Source organism: Nylanderia fulva, unplaced genomic scaffold, assembly GCF_048542155.1.
Source record: "Nylanderia fulva isolate GAGA-0341 unplaced genomic scaffold, ASM4854215v1 Scaffold8, whole genome shotgun sequence".
Classification (NCBI taxonomy): domain Eukaryota; kingdom Metazoa; phylum Arthropoda; class Insecta; order Hymenoptera; family Formicidae; genus Nylanderia; species Nylanderia fulva.
The window spans coordinates 5,184,402-5,205,443 of record NW_028190916.1 but is presented as its reverse complement, the minus strand read 5'-3'; the positions used below and the strand labels follow the sequence as shown (position 1 = coordinate 5,205,443).

Here is a 21,042-nt window from a genome sequence, read left to right as displayed (position 1 = left end):
GATTCACCGCGCGCGATACGTGGACTCGCTTTCTCTCGTACGCGGCGGAACAATTAGCACGCAGCAAAGATTCGCGGCACACAGCGCGAATTACCGTCAAAATATTCGTGGCACACAGCGCGGAATATTCTGTCTTTTAGCACGCAGCAAAGATTCGCGGCACACAGCGCGAATAACCATCAAAATATTCGTGGCACACAGCGCGGAATATTCTGTCTTTTTGCACGCAGCAAAGATTCGCGGCACACAGCGCGAATAACCGTCAAAATATTCGTGGCACACAGCGCGGAATATTCTGTCTTTTTGCACGCAGCAAAGATTCGCGGCACACAACGCGAATTACCGTCAAAATATTCGCGACACACAGCGCGGAATATTCTATCTCACAAGGATATCGCGTTACACGTCGATTCACCGCGCGCGATACGTGGACTCGCTTTCTCTCGTACGCGGCGGAACAATTAGCACGCAGCAAAGATTCGCGGCACACAGCGCGAACAACCGTCAAAATATTCGTGGCACACAGCGCGGAATATTCTGTCTTTTAGCACGCAGCAAAGATTCGCGGCACACAGCGCGAATTACCGTCAAAATATTCGTGGCACACAGCGCGGAATATTCTGTCTTTTTGCACGCAGCAAAGATTCGCGGCACACAGCGCGAATAACCTTCAAAATATTCGTGGCACACAGCGCGGAATATTCTGTCTTTTTGCACGCAGCAAAGATTCGCGGTACACAGCGCGAATAACCTTCAAAATATTCGTGGCACACAGCGCGGAATATTCTGTCTTTTAGCACGAGCAAAGATTCGCGGCACACAGCGCGAATAACCTTCAAAATATTCGTGGCACACAGCGCGGAATATTCTGTCTTTTAGCACGAGCAAAGATTCGCGGCACACAGCGCGAATAACCTTCAAAATATTCGTGGCACACAGCGCGGAATATTCTGTCTTTTAGCACGAGCAAAGATTCGCGGCACACAGCGCGAATAGCCTTCAAAATATTCGTGGCACACAGCGCGGAATATTCTGTCTTTTAGCACGAGCAAAGATTCGCGGCACACAGCGCGAATAACCTTCAAAATATTCGTGGCACACAGCGCGGAATATTCTGTCTTTTAGCACGAGCAAAGATTCGCGGCACACAGCGCGAATAACCTTCAAAATATTCGTGGCACACAGCGCGGAATATTCTGTCTTTTAGCACGAGCAAAGATTCGCGGCACACAGCGCGAATAGCCTTCAAAATATTCGTGGCACACAGCGCGGAATATTCTGTCTTTTTACTCGAGTAACACAAGACACGGTTTTCTCTGCATCGACCACAACACTTGGTCGTACTTTTCAAAGTCCCGTGTATCTCTCGTGCGTGTATTAACCTCACGGATCCTTCGCTAACTTCTTCTTCGATCCCACTTCTGAAGTTGTAGGTGGTGTCAGGATAGTTTTAGATGATGTCAGGGCGTAATTCTAATAAGGCTTCTAGTGGATCTTAACAAAGGATCTTTATTAGGTTAAACTGTACTCGATAGGACACGCACGACGGCTCACTGCCGTATATCTGTCCAACCGCTCTCCCTTTCCGCGGGGGACTGACCTTCTTAACCTTCTCCCTTCTTTCTTACGCAGCGCCGCCAGGGGGGGAGAGGAAACGTAATTCGCCGCTCACGCGTGTATATAAATGAATATCGGTAGAATAATAATTCGCCTACATAATCTAACAAATTATGAACTTTTAGAGTTTTTAAATAGTGCTTTCTTCTTTGGTAACAATATTATATTTTTAAGTTTGATAATTATGAAAATATGTATATATAGTAATTCATGGCATGTTTATTTTTGTATTTAATACAATTATAAATGTACATTTCTCATCAATAAAATATCACAGTATCTTTTTTATAATTTAATTTTAATATTGAGATTGTTTTATTCAGTGGAAAAAAAAATGTGTAGTTGGTCCCTATTAATTATACATACATATAAGAGTGTCGCACAAATAATTCTATGCAGTCTTTTTAAGATAATATAAAAATACTTATAAATATAATCAATTAAAATACATATAATCAAAATTGTATGTATTAAAATTCAATAGCATATAGAAAAGATTTTTTGAAATTATATATATATAATAAAAATCCAACATTTTATAAATATATATATATATATATATATAAATATAAATATATATTTATTTATTGTATATCATAAATATATATTTATTTATTTATATTTACCTATCTTTTTTTTATATATATGGTAGAAATACAATGTGAGTTATTTTATTTTGCAAAATTTTTGAAAGTTAAACTATACAATGAAATTATTTCATATAATACCGAGATTCTTTTCATAATAAAGATTAAGAGAGAGTTAGATTTTATCATAAGATTTATAAAAGTCATAAGATAAGGTTAATTGCATATTGTATAATTTATCTCTCATTTTTTAAAGTAAATAAATATCAAAGTTACATTGCTTGAACTGGTGCGTTTGAAGTATGTTGTCTTTTTGAGGGATGCAAGACAATATAGTACAAAAGCATTGCTGTAATTCCCAAGAAAAAGGAAATGATACAAATAATAAAGATTATATTAAAGTACTAAGCCTCTTTAACTGCAGGAGGACAAGCATATTGCCATAATAAATTTGCTGCAATATTTTCAAAAAAAGCAGATAACATAGAAAGATAGATGTTTTCAAAATGTTTTGCTATCTACAGCATTGAGATATATAAAAATGTGCACTATGCCAATAACGGAAGCAAATAATATGGAATAAATGCGTTCTTTAATTGTAGGCTGCATATGTGGTGGATGACTGCAAGTCCGACAAAATTCCAATATTCCATGGGAATCTATCAAAATCCATATTGTCATACTTAACCAATGTATTACACAATATATTATGGTATATACAGGCCAGATGCTTGCAATGACACTGAGCAATAAAATCCTTGCCACTACAATCACAATGATAAAAATGATTAAATAAATTTAAAATAAATTTTTAAAAATATATTATTTTGATACAAATTGTGTGATGAATAATATTTAATTTTGTATATTAATTATTGGATATATATGTACCTAAAATAAGAAAATGCCAGGAAAATTGAATTTGCTTATTTATTTAAAGATGCTTATCATATACAAAAATGAATGATATAATCTCTAAAAACTTACCTTTAAAAAAAGGTAAAAAAAGGCGACCAGTTAAGGGCACACCATTAACAAAAATTATCCATTGCAAACCCATGTACAATAGAATTGTATGAAAAATTATCGATTATAAACCAATGTACAATCGTAACAAAAGTAATGAAATAAAAAAAAAATTGCGCCAAGTGAAAGTAGAAACTTGTACCAGTGGAAAATTAAAGTTGCAGACATATATAGAGTCGTATAATGAATCAATAAAAATTTAAATTTGCAAATGTAGAATTGTACCATAAAAAAAACTTATCTTTTAAAAAAAAAGATAAACAAGGTGCCAAGTCCATGCGCCATGTGAAAAAGTGTTAAACAAAAAAGTATTTTTAAGTAAAAAAATCTATCAATTGACAAAAATTTATGTTCTAAAATTAATATCTCTACAAAAAGTAATGTCCAATTATTGCGCGAATAAATAAACATTTTTATAAAAAATTAAAATTTAAAAACTTATGCAAATTTAAAATTAATATAAAATAAAAAGAAATAAAAAAATTTTAGTTAAAAAAACTGGGCGCGCTGCAATGAGTTTAAAAGTAACAATTTAATTTTAATATCATTAGAATATTATTTAGCAGCGCGCCCAGTTTTTTTAACTAAAATTTTTTTATTTCTTTTTATTTTATATTAATTTTAAATTTGCATAAGTTTTTAAATTTTAATTTTTTATAAAAATGTTTATTTATTCGCGCAATAATTGGACATTACTTTTTGTAGAGATATTAATTTTAGAACATAAATTTTTGTCAATTGATAGATTTTTTTACTTAAAAATACTTTTTTGTTTAACACTTTTTCACATGGCGCATGGACTAGGCACCTTGTGAAGTTTTTTTTATGGTACAATTCTACATTTGCAAATTTAAATTTTTATTGATTCATTATACGACTCTATATATGTCTGGAACTTTAATTTTCCACTGGTACAAGTTTCTACTTTCACTTGGCGCAATTTTTTTTTTATTTCATTACTTTTGTTACGATTGTACATTGGTTTATAATCGATAATTTTTCATACAATTCTATTGTACATGGGTTTGCAATGGATAATTTTTGTTAATGGTAGAACTAACTTCGCAATGTTCCTTGCTATATGAAAATTAAGGAAGTTCTATATTTTTAGATAAGTTGTCAACAATTTGAGAATTTAAAAAAATTAATTTTTAGATTTTTAGAATAATTAGATTTTTTTAACAGAACTTTTGTTAAAAACTTATCTAGAAATATATGCATAATCGCGCATAATGAAGTTAGTTTTCCGAGTTAGTTTTTCACATGATCTTATCGTTGCTTTAAATGATGAAACTTTCTAAAATCGATCGAGAACTCTTCGGGAAATATTCAAAATTTTAATATTTGTTTATTTTTAAATATTTGAGAAAATGTGGAGTTAACTTTATAATTCATTAGATATTTCTACAGAAACGAGCGAACCGCTGCGATGTCGCAATTTTAAGCAAATACCGTAACAAAAAGTCGCAAAGTCGCCTATGATCACGCGAATGCTTGTGATTTCAATTTACCGAAAATATTCCTGCAACAGAAAGCTTCAATAGAATCGCAGATGATGGTTCAATATTACTAGAGAAATGCAGAAGCGATGTTACGAGGAAGTATTAAAATTTCTCTTTATTGCCAAGAAAAATAGAGATTTCTTATTGCGTCTCTCTTTTCAAGACTGACTTAAGTATCTTTCTCGCAGAGTTTCTTTCGTTTATGTCTATTTCAAATATCGCTTTTTGTCTCTTGATTGTGATATTTTTATTCGAGGTTTCTATTTACGAATGATGGAATCAATGATGTCATTAAATGACATCTGCACCTTTTATGTAGGTAGAATATTATAAATATATATATATATATATAGTGTATATATATATATATATATATAACTTCAGCATATTGACGAACGATCCAAAAACTTTTTATGACAATATTATATTCAGTTTATTTTTAACATTAACAAAACATACATTCGTTGCATACTACACAATCGATTTTTCATGATAATTTATTTCACAATTAATATTGATAATAAATAAATTATAAAGCACACGATTGTGTGTGTGTGTATGTACTAGTTAATAATTTTAATAATTAATTAAAAAGAAGAAAACATATTCAGTATGAAATTATAAATATTTCGTAAAATAATAACTACTTATTGAAATACATATTTAGCGCATTTTATTCAATGTAAATTAAAGTTATAAAAGAAGAGAATAAGTTACTACTTCGTTATGACATATTTATAAACAATAATTATTTTCTTAATTATTTGTATATATACATTTCTCGTTTTTGAATATAATTTCATATATTATCATGTATTTGAATATAATCTCATATATTAAATGTAATTATTCAATATAATCGCAAGTAAATATTAATGGAGTCCCTAATAATTAATTTCTGATGCATTAAACATTTTAAGCATTTCGGCATTTATAATATATAATTTTCCATTGTATATATATCTTATATATGTCATATAAGTATGTCTTCTTAATGAAAAACTAATATAAAAATGAAAAGCAATCTGCTCGATATATAATTTGACCAAATGCAGTTTATTTTTTAAAATTTTAATTCTATAATGAACGATGAAAAAATGCAAAAAGCTCACTCTATTCGACTTTTTGCTTTAAATTATCTCTCTCGCAAGGAGAGTTTCCATCAACGAACTTTGAGTTTTTGTAAAATACCTGCACTATGCAAAAACGAATATTTGTGTAGGAACCACTGATATTCTGTATACGATAGAATGCTATTACGTATATAGAAAAGTTCACCCTCTGAAATTGCCTTCTCGGAAACTCAGCTTTTACCAATATGAGCGTCTTTTAATATCTAAAAGTAAAGCAACCATACTCGTATTTTTTGACACCAAACACAGGGACGACTGTGATAAATTGTTAAACGAGTTTTTAAGCGTCTATGCAAAAATATCATGTTGAAAAGATGTTTCCGGATCTTGTTTCTGCATGAACAATTTTTTTTATCGTAAGATATCCCAAGACATATTGCTTTTTTTGTATGGATTTATGTTCGCATATATGTAAATATCTTGTTAAACTGAACTCTTCCGTTCTTACTTTTAAACATTAAAGTTGTTTATCAATAACTTTAATAAAATTCAAAATATTACTCTCTCGCTCGCGAGGGATACTGCCGCATTTGCAGTCTCTATAAATAATAGTACGATGAAACATCTATGAAATTAAACAATAAACGTGAGTACTTGCGCCGCTCTTGAATACGTATGAAAATTAGATAATGTCATTTTCTATTCCTTGTTATATTTAACTTGGGAGTAACTATCTGCTTTTTGTTTCAAAGTATATAGAAATATATTGTATAAGACAAACAAGTTTATATAATGTTTCAAAACAAAGTCTATTATATTTAAAAATTACTGTCTTTTATATTTTCCAAATTCATTGCAAGGAACATAAATCAAATCTGACTTGATGAAACGTAACATGAAATATGATGAACAACTGATGTGAAATGTACATTTTTACATAATCGATAAACGCTTCATGTTAAAAGAAATCTAGAACGAGACGGTGCAATAATAGATATGTAGCCTAGTCATGATATTATATGTTATTTTACGAGTGAAACCATAAAAGTCTACACGAGAATAGCGCTTTGATATAATACTACAAGCGGTAACATCATTCCAATAAAATGTTTACTTAGGAAAACTTTTTTCTAATATAACATTTCTCGAAATTGCTCGGTATATAATTCAACTAAATCTTAGGTATATAAATACATAATAGATAGATAGAAGAATTTTCTTTCTAAATAAATTATTAAATTGATTGAAATCTTAATTGAGGACATCGTACATATGTATAATCTCTATACGATACATGTGAATAATGTAAATATATTTGTTATTTTATTTTTATCTATTTTTTTCATTTTAAATATTAATTCGATCTAACAGATTTAAATGTAAAATATTCCGAAAATTATATATTTACACGATTTTTTTTATAAATTAATATGATTAATCTCAGATCCTAATTCCTTGTATGCCTGACTTGAAAAAATGATTGGAAGCTTCGCGGGCTAACGTCTCCGGTTTTCGCCGACTCATCTCCATCAAATCGTGATTTGGTTAGGGTAAGGGTCTACCCTAATAAGATAAACCGAGTGAGTAACCTGAGGGATGAATGGCGCGCGCGCTCTCCCTCGGAGAGTTCACGAGTCTTTCGTCGAATCAGGAAAATTATAATTCTCGTAAGTGCTGCTGCTTCGTCGCAACCGAGATGAGTCGACGATGTCGACTGCTGCCGTCTTTATGTGCGAGAACACTCTTTCGAGCGTTGTGCACGATTTCTTGTTCAAATAATTTCCCGAATATTATCCTGCGCATTCATCTGGCCGGATAAAGTAGCATGAAATTGAAACATATTGTTTCCGATGTATCCTATACAGAAATATATTGGAAGCAATGTTATTGACGTTCGCGAGATCCATTTGCTCGACAAAAATCAAGAAATTCCGTCGCTATCTTTTTTACGCAATGGAAGAAAGCATCCTCATCTTTTTTTATAAATGAATAGAGTCGCGAAATATTTTATCACTTGGAAAGAATGATTTATATAAAATTATTATAGAGAAAAAGATAGCATTATTATATTATTCTGATATTCTTTCTTCCTATTCTTTATGTTATGTTACTGTAATCGAGAAAATTAATAATCGTTAACGTATATATAATAAATTTGATAAGAAATATAACATGACATATGATTATTATCGTGTAATCAATGTGAATGCGTAAATGCAGACTTCATCGAGTTGATAAAATCTCATATATAGAATATCCGGGGATTCTCATTATATACGACAAGTGATGCGAAGCGAAATGCGCAGCCAATTTGCACACGTAACATTTCTCTATTTTTAATCCTCGCTGAATGTGTCACCGTCACTGATTAAAAAATTTACATTTCGTTTCGAAAACTGGATATACATGCATAACGCAATTTTATAAACTAATAAACTAATCGTCGGACCAAATGCAATTAGAATTGCTATTATAAAATTGTCAGCTCACCAAATGAGAAAAAAATTTATATTATACTTTATTGTTAATTACTCTTTCGCTTTATTTTTAGCGAAGCGCATTTATGTGATACTCAATAATTTAAAATGAAATAATTCAAATGCATAACTGTTAATTTATATTCTCGTAATTAAGCGGATTAAAGAAGATTGCTTTTGACATTATTAAAATAATGACCTAAATTGAAATGTACTGCAATGCTTCTTTTGGAACTTTTCCTCTTTTCTTTTATGTTGCATATTTTTAAGCGATTCGCGAAAATGAAGGGGAGTATATCGTCCTCTACACACTTCCCTCAAGTAATCGTTTTATCTTCAACGAGGCTTTTTAGACGCATGTAGCAACTCGTTTAAGCTAAACGAATTTTAAGCGCCGGCGCTTTGGAAGATCAGCTTTTAAATTTAAATTGTATAATGTTCGCAGAAAATAAGTAATTCTCCGATGGTCATATAATGGGATACATCGAGAGCAATTGCACAATTTCTTTTTTTTTATTAATCTATATGATGTTATAAATGAAAAAGAAAAACAGTAATTAACAGAATAGAGAATAATGTACAAGAAGTACATAGATATAGAAAAATTAGACAACTATAATATTATATAATATATTTATAACATATTTTTTATAATACATTTTAAATACATAATTACAGGTTATTCACTAATACTTGCAATTAATAATAAATAATTAGTAAATAAAATTAGCTGTACTATCAGGCCAGCCTCATGGCTATCGGTTTCTTTTTAATTAAAATCTAAAATTTTTTTTTTAAATGGTGCAGTCGACAAACGCTGCAAGGAATACTTTTTTTTCTTCCACATTCTCGAGGCGAGATCAAATATGACCGATAGATGCAACTAAAGAATGTAGTGACAGCTGCATAAAGCGGCAGGGAAAATAGTAGTTAGAGTAAAACTAAGCGCCGGCGGAAAAGAGTAATACATATTTTAAAACGTCATCGTGCTGTCTCTAAGGACGGAACTGAAAGCTGTTTATTATCTCCTAAGTACAGAACCGTTAACAGTGAAAAACTAAGGAGCCCAGAGTTGGCAATGTTTATTTAATGAAATTGGGGACACACACAGAATTGGAGCACATGCGAGTGTGAAAGCGAAGTGTGTTGTAAAAAAGAATATTATATTTTAAACGAGCCTCGGGAAGTGTACAAAATGGTCATAAAAAAGTATTCCTTTTTTTAAGATCTTTCATTGATTATTATATTGAAAAGAAAGGAAATTCTTTGAAAAAAAAAACAATTAATTGCAGAAAATTTCTTCCGAATACAATATCCGATCTTCTCATTGTTTTATTTTCCGCATTATCATTAAATGGAATAAAAGTGATATTATATTGATAGTAAGATCCGAAAGAATTGTGCGTAATAGGAATTTGTGATGAACCAAATATTTTCGAACTCGCCGAAGTATCTTTTTTGTTCAATAAGAAACCACGTTTTTAGTCTATTTTCTTTCACGGCCACTTTCGACATTTCTGTCATTATTTATTGTATTCCCATTCCATCTCTGCTCTGTCTGTTTCCCAATCGCGGTGGACAGTTGGCCGATTAAATATTAACCGGAAAGACGTCTTTGGGAAGAACTTTCGGGAATTGAGACGTGTTGTTGGTTGAAGACTGGTAAAAGCGGATAAGGTCGAAGGGTCCATCGTAATCGAAAGGGAGTTTACGTAGGTTACACATTGCGAAAATGGGTCGCTATCGATCTTGCTGTTGTACATCGAATCGCACTAGACGTCATAAGTTTGTACTTTGCGTGCAAGATAAAAGCGTCGTTGATAATTTCAATTGACATCCGCAGAAAATCTTAAAAATTTAAATGGAATGCGCGTCAGTTTGAACGCTGTAAATTTTCTTTGATTGTATAAAAAGCGTCAATTTACTCGGAAGATATTTAATTGTTGTTTCAGATATTTCTAATTGAATATAATATAATAATTATTCTATATATTATATGTTATATTGAGACAGAGAAATAAAGAGAGAGAATTCTTGATATCATCTACTTTATAATCGAAGTTTTAGATATAATTCTTTAGAAAATTTTTTGCAAGGTTGTAATGCTTTTAATTCAAAATGATTATAAAATTGGTGTACTTTAAGTGCATATTATCATGAACCTATTAATTCATATAAAGGGTACATTAATTTAATGAGAATGCCATTGCATGATGAAAGCCCGGGGAAGTGTTATAATAATGGCATTTAATCAATAACGCACCTTGTGCGTTAGTTTTCCGCATCAGTAGACATAAATTATTTAAGAGAAGTATAACTCTCTCTCTCTCAGCACCAAAATTATTGTATTCTTATTTTATTCAGTAAAATATCAAAGTACAATTGAAAATAGTGCCAGTCAAGCTTGTCATTATGAATAATAAACATGTTATTTTTACATTAGAGATTGATATTTGTTGCATTGTTTACATGAACACAGATATTGCAGCGAAGAAAATTTCTGTCTGTTTTTTACGAGAATAGATTGAAACAATTTTTAATTGATTCCTGAGTTTATAAAAGATTCCATTAATTTTCTTTGCTCTTACAAAAGTAATTTTCAACTAATTCTCATGGGAGAGAGACGATCCTTCGTGCAACGAAGTTTGAGAAGGAACTCGCCGATATCGATGATACGCGAAGAGGATCGCCCGGAGGCGAGTTATCGCGAGACATCCGATGCGCTCTTCTCGGGATAATCTTGTCCTCGAGAATAAAAGGATCGCGATATCGAGAACGTCTAACGAAGTAAACTCTCGGCGAAGAAAAAACTATGGACGGGAGAGAACGGGAGGAGATGGGACACAGTTCGAGCAGGCAAACGCACAGCTGCTTTCCGAGCATTACACACACATATATATGCCAACACACACGCGCACATATGTATGTACGTCAATGTGAGATACTGGCCTCCTAAAATCCGAGCTACCGTGTATAATCTACTTATGAAGGAGCGCAACGTATCAGATCTAATGCAAATCCGTTTAATCGTAACTCTCGTGGAATAATGCGGTTATCCTAGATAGATCCTTCACTCGCAACATTGTGCGTACCGTACGAATCGGCCTGGCAGACCGCAACCGGAAACGGTCGACAGAGAAGACCAAGTTCTCGTTCTTGGTTGTCGTTTTCGCGAAACGAACCGCGGCCGCTGTGCAGTTTCAGTTCCACTTGCGCCTACAATTGCGCTTTCTCTCCTCCTTTATGTCATTCTATTGTTTATTAAATACGCGCGCGAGAGAACGATTTTAGATTCGGTAGCATCGAATATGTAGTCGTAATAGAATTCCGCCTGCTGCCTTTCGCCTCAAGTTTGAATGCTCTGCCAACTACGCGAAATTCATTCCGTCACTTTCTCCAGCCGCTATAGATGCATAAAGCAGGTATTATAGCGAAAAGCAGTGTAATAACTATGAAAATTAAACTAGATGTATTAAGTCAATATTATAAATTAATATTGTATTCTTGTGTGTGCTCGGGAAAAATTTTTTATATATAAATAATTGTATAATAATACATATAATCGTAAAATTATATGTGAAATATGTCTATTTTTATACATAATTGTATAAATTTATATATAAATTGTAAGGGTTCATATATAATCATGTCAAATTATATATGAAACATATATATTTATATATATGAAGAAATACTTATTTATTAATTATATATAAAAAGCACTTTTATCTAATTATGTATGGACATATTTTATATATAATTTTGCGATTATATGTATATTTCTATATAATTTTATATTGTTATATATAAAAAATTTTTCCCGCTCTCGAATCAAAATTGTTCTTCCTTGCTTTTGAGCTCAATTTTTAATCTAACATCTACTTCAATATTTTCAATAGTTTGATTATTCTCTTTTTAAATAATTTAATTTATATAATTATGCCAAAAACTTTTAAATCTGTTCGTTTACTATACCTATTTGAAGTATAAAGAAGAAATTTGATTCTTAGATATAACGTTAAAACTTGATGTACATTCATTATATACATTAGATATACATTAATCCAAATCTACTAGAATCTATAAATATGGTATAAGGAAGAAAATAGAGGTTGAAAATTAAAATTGAAAATAAGAACAAATTCAACTCAGGCTATTTTTTATATTAAATTACACATATATTGCTATATTTTAAAGTAATAAAATACACTCTTCTTAAAATTATAAATATATCTTTATTAAAAATATAGCATCTTTTACAAATTAAATTCTAAAGGTAAGAAAAAATGATAAAAATTATTACAAAAATGACACAATGAAACCTGTTATGCATTTATATATTTTGACATATATATATATATATGGCCATATATATATATATATATATATATATATATGGCCGGGGATCAGAATTGCACTCGTTAATTACATTTCTCAAAAATATCTTTTTAATCTTTAATTTCTCTTCGAGGGTCGCTATATTCCGATTCACGCACGCAAGGTTCCGCAAAGTTTCGTTTTCCCGACATGTGCGCCAGAAAAAATCGACTCTAAAAAAAGTTCAAACGACAAAGTCTGTTCGCCAAAACGTCACCGTCTCCGTCGTCGTCGCGTGACAGCGAATTTCCCCGGCTTGCGGGAGTTTTCCCGCGGCAATTATTTCTCGTTTAGCGCGGTGGCCGTTCGCCGTTCATCAGATCGACTCGCCACGGTTGGAATCGCGGCAGTCACGTATCGCACGCGGCAATATCTAGACGGGGAGATCCTTATTCTTTCTTATTACTTAATATCCTCGGTAACGAGAACAAATGCGCGATGCCCTTCGCCGCACGTTCAGCTAATTGGCCCCGGTACAATTCCGTCCATGTTTCTTCTTCCCTTCATCGTCGTCAATCTGTATCCTGTCGGCCTAGCGCCGCAGGACGAATGTGCACGATCAAGAAATCGACGGCGAAGATCATTTCCTTTCCTCTCTCTTCGTCGAATCCTTTCTGTAAATTCGGATGCGGAGGAATGAAATAGCAGAGAGAACCACTCGTGAAGTACGCCTTATGTCACGTGTTTTTTTAATATTTTTTATTATCTCTTGGAGGATTATTTCATTAACGTATTTCGATATTTTTAAACACGCTTTATCATTCTTTTTATGTTTTAATTATTAATGGCGACAATTAATTTTTTCCTAATTTTTGCGTATATACCTTACAATGTATGCGGCAATCGAAAACTGTCTGGATTGTCGAAACCTAATGGAGAACAAAAAATTAAAATTGTTGCAATTATTATGTTATAATTATATTTGGATATAAAGGCCAAAAATAATATTTTTTATTATCTCTCGGAGAATCATTACATTAACGTATTTTGATATTTTTAAACACGCTTTATCGTTCTTTTTATGTTTTAATTATTAGCGGCGACAATTAATTTTTTCCTAATTTTTGCGTACATACCTTACAATGTATGCGGCAATCAAAAACTGTCTGGATTGTCGAAACCTAATGGAGAACAAAGAATTAAAATTGTTGCAATTATTATGTTATAATTATATTTGGATATAAAGGCCAAAAATAATATTTTTTATTATCTCTCGGAGGATCATTAACGTATTTCGATATTTTTAAACACGCTTTATCGTTCTTTTTATGTTTTAATTATTAGCGGCGACAATTAATTTTTTCCTAATTTTTGCGTATATACCTTACAATGTATGCGGCAATCGAAAACTGTCTGGATTGTCGAAACCTAATGGAGAACAAAGAATTAAAATTGTTGCAATTATTATGTTATAATTATATTTGAATATAAAGGCTAAAAATAATCGAGATTGGGATGTTATTTAAAACAAAGTTAATTTAAATTGATCTGTATAGCGGGGAAGCAAGCTTATTAAATTACGATGTGTAACTTGTAGCGAAAATTTTCATTTTTATCAGAAAACTTAGAGAACAAACTTTTAATAGAGTTTTTAATAAAGAAAAATTATGTAAAATAAAGATGTTCTCCATTTTCTTGTGCATCCGAGCAGTTTATTGCACTTTCTTCATCGGAACTTGTGCATTTTGGCGATTCCAATTCCCGGCAAGTGAGAAATAGAAGTAGAAATCGAGTGATAAAGAAAAAAAAATAAGAGGCATCGAGAAAAGATTCGGAATTGAACTTTATTAGCCGTATCGATCGCAATGTAGCACGCGTGTTATGTATGCGTTGAACGAATTAAAATGTAATTCCGTGTCACTGCAGGGTACTAATAGCTACGGTGCGCGTGTCACGTCAACCATCCGGCGGAATCAATTCGACGAATTTATATTCAGCGAAATGAAATTTGCGACGTAACGCGATCGAATCAAAAACTAGCGAGACCAATGATTTTGCTGCGAAATTGGCATCGTTGAAATGCAATCAAGCGACGAAAGTATCGTAACAAACGCATTGAATCGGAAAACAAAAGGGAAGACGTTGCTATTAAAAAATTGTATTCTCATGGAGGATCTCTTTAAGATTAAGATGCGTATCACAAATTTTTTTATGATTTTTTCCACACGAAATAATCAGATTTTACGTGTCACGTACGCGAATGCCATTTATACTGACTGTTTTAGATTTAAATCTTCTTCGAGAGCGGCCCGCGAAGAGAAATTCTTGATTAAGATTTTAGGAATTTTTAATGTAATTAGAGCGAGCGCAATTCTGATCCCCGGCCAGACAAAGATTTGCTCCCTGCCGGTCGGGTTGCTTTAGAAACGAAACGAATGGCTTAATTCCGTCGTCACGCGAGGAGCAAGTAGAGCGGGCAAGTAGAGAACAGCCTTATACGGTCGGACGGTAAGGGAAGAAAGACGCGATAGGTGCAGACAAACGCCGCGCCGCGAGCCGCGAAATAGACCCGAGAAACTAAAACGATTTACTCGCAGAAAAAATTACATATAGACGTCAAACAGTGAGAAAATTAGCATTTTTCCATTTATATTTAATGCTGAAATATTGTATTTTTAAGCATATTTATTATATGAAATAATGTACTGAATTTTACAAAAATGAACTGAGTATTTCACAGAGGCAATTTTATTATTAAATTAGAAGCAATGATTAGGAAGATATTAATTATAGCTCCAAATAAGACAACCTATCATTTATTTAATTTTTTTAAATTTTATTTAATATAGGTATATATAAATATTTTCTAATATTGAGAGACATAATTAATTATAACGAATAGTTCTTTGAAACTACATTTGAAAAAGTATTATAATTTATATTCAAATGAAAAGTTTAATGCTTCCTTTTAATTTTATATATAAACGTATAAAAAACACAGAGAACTATTCTAGAATTTTTCTGTTTTAAATTATAAGTTTCATTTTTTAAAGAATATTAATTTTTAGTAGAACCTATATTAAATTTTTCATACCATCTTTATACTGTTTTAAATAATTGGAATTTTCATCGAGAGAAAACAGTATCTAAGTATAAGAAAAGAAATGTTTTTTATCATTTTTAAGAGCTTCGTCAAATTCTATTCCAATCGGCATTCAAGCGTGTGTAAAACCCGCTTGGGAATAAGTGGGGCGTTTGAGATTCTTCGAAAATTGAATCATAAATTGACGCGCATTTGTTTCGTCGGCGGAAACTATTGCATCAATAATGCCACGGCGGAAGAAAAGAATGATAAAGCATTGTAAATTGTTTTTTTTTTTTTCATTAAAAATTTGTATGGAATTGTATCCGTTCTTAGAGTCGCTATTTGATTTCACCAGCGGAGTATCTCACAACATAATTATAATTAATTCTTCACGCGTTCAGTTTAATATATGTTAGACACCAAGCTATTTTACTGATAAAGCTACATTGTATGTGCAATGTTCTATTTAATATAATCATAACTATATATCCATTATTCGCAAATTAACATTTTGTTCGTTCTAAATATATTAATATTATTTATTATATAGATATGGCAAATTATGGAAGATATGCGTATAAAAAGTCGTTTTTAATTTCCGTAAAATATATTCGAGAAAATTTCTAAAGCATTTTTGATTATCTTAATATTTTTAACAGCAGGTCGATGGCCTGCCAATTAGAACGTTAATTAGTACCCTCTATCTCTCATGCTAATCTGTGCGTCGCCTGTCGAATATCGAGCACCGACGAGCGGTGGGATTTTACCACGTGGTATTTATCAATATTTAGCATGTCGTGCGAAAATGCAGATCGTACGAAATACGGGCAATGTTGTAGATAAACGGCTCGGTAATGTACAATATATAGCTAAAGTGTAACGCGGAGATGAAGAGAGAAATGGAGAGAGAATGAGAGAGGATCGAAAACAAAGGAATGGCCCGCGTGGTGCAATTAATTCGTTTGAATTTCACATTGGTTAGCTAGTCGCTGTGGGGACCAAAATTAGAATTTGTTACTGCGGAGGCATAGAACACCCTTGCTGGCTTTTCAACAATGGTCGTGTTGTAGGATGCGACCCTGCTTTTGCCAACGCGTTACATCGGGCGCATCGTAATGTGAATTATTAATTAGCATTCCCTAATACCCGTCGGATGAATTCGCATTGTTCCGTGAGAAACCGTCAGCTGGACCCGTCTCGAGGTTAAGACTCGAAACTCGAAGTCGACGTGTTTAAATGAACACAATATGATATAACGTCATCTATATATATACTAATATGTATGTACATTGATGATACAAAGAGTTTAGCCCATGAAAATATTTTGAAAATTTTTTAGACAATTATTTAATCCGAAAAACGCGTGGATAAAATTCATTATCGCTTTAATTGCTGGAACTAATAAAAAATGTTCTAGAACTATAGAACTCGTCGAAAACTATAAAATTCATTGGATTAAATTCGAAAAATGGCACGATATGCTAACTTGGCTGAAAAGTTAGCACATCATTTCACATTTTTCTTAATTTGAACAATAAAATTTTATAGTTTTCGACGAGTACTATAGTTTTGCAGCATAGTTCCAACCGTAGATTGCTACTAAATAAATACTTAATTCAAAAAACGCGCTTTTTTGTATATAGGAGTGATATGGTGGCCGTTTTTCGAACATTTATTGTATAATAATTCTCGTACAATGCTGGGCCATGTATAAACGAGTAAAGTTTGTTTATTCCATTGTTCGGAGTAACAAAAAACTACTGAATTGATTTGAAAAAATCTTTCAGTTATGGACAGCTTAAATTGTGAATAGCTTTTAGAGTAACAAAGGCTATAAAATTTAGCACGAATTTCAATAATAATTTTTTGAAATAGTAATTAATTTGAACGCTGTTATAATTTAGATTTGATATTTGTATGTTTCAGATAACGTGACATTCGGGAGTGCTGTTAAAAGTATTGCGCGTACGCGAGTGCGGGAGTTCCGTTGAAAGTATCGCGCGTATTTTAATGAATGGACTTTGACGATTCCCTGATATTCTGAGAGGAGGAGGAGGCTTAAAGGAGGCATCAGGCACCAGTGGAGCAACCCTAAGGTGAGTACATCGTTATTTGTATATTAATTATTTATAAATTATATTTAATTCAATTTATTTATTTGAACAATTTAAATAAAAGAAACTGATTGTGAGAGATATTATATAAATTTTTAAGAGATTATTATAAATATTTATCTAAAAATTTTATAAAAGTTTTTACTAAAAAATTTTTTTAATTTGTAACATTATTTATTATATATTTATACAAATTTTTTTAAATTTATAACATTATTTTATTATATATTTATACATAGTTTATTAAATTGTTACGCACCGAAAATAAAATTCGCCGTATTCAATAATAATTTTTTTAAATAACAATTAATTCAAATTCTGCTATAATTTAGATCTTATATTTGTATGTTACAGACAACGTAGCTTGACATCTGTTGTGCATCGGTATCAGTGAATGAGATAAACTTTTATTTAATTTTGAGGTAACGGATTTATAAATTGTAGATTGTATAGATTATAGATTGTAGATTATAAATTGTAGATTAGTTCGTTGCTTCAAAATAGATAGATAAATAAATTAAATCAAAGTTACTTAAAGTCGACTTTTGATAAATGTTTTTAATATACCTACATAATTAAAGCATATTATTATTGTATATACATATACAAGTATAAATTGAAGTGTAAATTAAAGAAAGATATAAAAACTTTCAGATTTTACTTTAAGATTTTATTATAAGTAATATTAGCTAGTTTGTAATAAAAATACTCAATAGGAGATTTCTACAGTTGTATATACAATTTAATATCATTGCTAAATTGCGTGAATAAAGAAGTCACATTTCACAAATTTGGATCACAAATACAGATTCATCTAATCATGTCGTTACTCGTATATGTCTCTTCGATACGTGGCTGTCTAATTCAATGGTTCTCGTTATTTATTTAATACGAACGTCCGGTGCGAAATAGACGACCACGTTCAGCTGTAAATGTGCAATGAGAATTGCAACAAGACTTCGCTTTTCGCAAGAAATAGAGCTCTTAATTTCTTATAGAATATTCCAATAGTTATTGACAGCAAATTCAACTATCCTCGATAATCAGCTGATTCTCCAAATAATACAGTCACAAAATTTTACCGAAAAATAAGGAAGGTTTTGTAAAAATAATACCTTCATCGAAAAGTGTCGTTCTTATAACACGAGAGTTTTTTAAAATACATATATTTTTAAAATAGATATATATATATATATATATATATATACATATATATCGCACATTATATGAAAAAATACATGAGCTGCGTATCGTAATAACTTGCTATTTTTCTCTTCAATCGTTGATCCCTCTCGGTTACCTAGAACCACGTACCGTGGTGTATCGGTGCAATAAAACGTACACAAAATTTTACGACCGTAGTCGCGTGGCATAAGAATTTATTGCGCGAAAGCCAAAGAAAGACACAGGAAGGCAACAACTGCGTGTATGTACAAAAGATCTTTGCTGGATATCTGTGTATTACTGCGAGACGAAATGATCAACGCGTGTTACATCGAATTTAGATATTAGAACAAGAGATAAATACATAATAAAATATCAAATATAAAAACGTAAATAGAAAATATTTAATTAGATTTTTTTGAATTAACTGCGTTTGATAAAATTCTCAATTCACGTCGTTTCGCGCAAGAGTTATCCAAAATATATTATTCACGATATTTTGCGAGGTACAATGAACGGTTATCATTACTTTTGCTTAATATCTTTAGCGAGTCGCGATTTTCGCGCGTATTATTCGTCATTGTCATGTCTGAGAAATGATGTAGAAGAACTTATCGTCCTGTTGTCGGAGCACGCAGTGGATAAATCTTCGTAAAACGCGCGCAGAGGAAAATTTCGCGCTCCGCGCATTTGACGTATGTCATATAAATCAAAAAGTATTTTCACCAAACCATAAATATGTTCGCATTTTTTTTTCTTACATCATAGCATGATTTTATATACAGTGAACATCAATAAGTATTTTCACCAAACCATAAATATGTTTGCATTTTTTTTCTTACATTATATCATGATTTTATATACAGTGAACATAATGTCCGATTACTTGTCGCACTCGATTATTCAATCTTACTCTTACAATACTTATTTCGTTCTCATTAGAAAAATGCTTTATAATAAATTCAAATAATTTATTTTCGAAACAATAATAAGAATATTAAGTCAGCTCCTCAATTTTTAAAAACACGATCTACACTCCATTCCTTTCAGCCAATAGAGCCACACGCGATGTTATTGCGACAATTAAGAAAGAAAGAAAATTTGGAAACTATTTATTTTTAATTTATTTTCATAAAGAAGAAAAATGATAAACGCTAGAAAATGTGCCACGTTAAGACAAAGAATCATCCCTATTTTCGATGAAAATATCTCTCCTTGAGCGAAATACAAGCTACAACAAAATCAAAGTTCGCGAGAGAAAATTTGCGGGACTACGTCGATATCGATATAAGTTACAGAGATTAGAGATTACGACACAGATGTTCGCGGGAGAATTTTACAGAGGCGGGCGTGATCTGTCAACCACCCTCCCACCCTCTCTCTCTCTCTCTCTCTCCTCCTCCTTTCGCGAAACGAGATCGTTTTTAAACCAGACACGTACCATCTGTTTATTCAAATTTTCGACACGCATACGAAACTTTCGCTCCCCCTTTCCCACTTTTCGACCACCCGTTTCTTTCTCTTTGCCAGCTTCGCGCAAAGTTCACCAACCAATATTTCACAGTGGGTGGTGAACTGGGTTGGGATGCAGTATCCCCGAATTGCAAGGAGATTGTGTGCCAAGTCGAGACGTAACCGCACGTGTTGGCGGAGCGAACGTGCCGTTTAAAATCCACATTACGTCGCGTTACAGCGCCGTCTTACGTGGGGTCGGCCGTAATAGAATAATCCGGACTAGTCGCGAGCCATAACTCATCCCCCGATACCGTCCAAACTTTGCGACAAACGTGGGGAGTATCGTCCCGCATCGGAATGTGGATTCGCGACGATTATTCGCGGGCGAGACACGAATTTCGGGATTTCGAAGGATCGCCGGAGAACTATCACCGCAACCGATATTATTTATTTAGGGTTTTATTTTTTTTTATCTTCTTATAAAACAATGTGCTATTTTGTCTCTCTGACAGGATTAAATATGTAGAGGCGGATCGGGATTAAATATGCATATTATAATGGAATGGTTCGTCACTATGGAAAACGTAGATAAATAGAAACACTGTTGCTCTTGACGAAAAATTTT

General features: G+C 32.1%; 1 long non-coding RNA gene across 1 annotated transcript in view; it reads left to right on the top strand.

Moving 5' to 3' along the window:
* Nucleotides 1–18,216, top strand: part of LOC114938543 (uncharacterized) — a 247,020-nt gene extending 228,804 nt beyond the window's left edge. Inside the window, exons 3-4 of the long non-coding RNA XR_014926240.1 lie at nucleotides 17,611–17,780; nucleotides 18,153–18,216. This is a non-coding gene — a long non-coding RNA (uncharacterized LOC114938543). The remainder of the gene's footprint in view (nucleotides 1–17,610; nucleotides 17,781–18,152) is intronic.
* The last annotated feature ends 2,826 nt before the right edge of the window (nucleotides 18,217–21,042 follow it).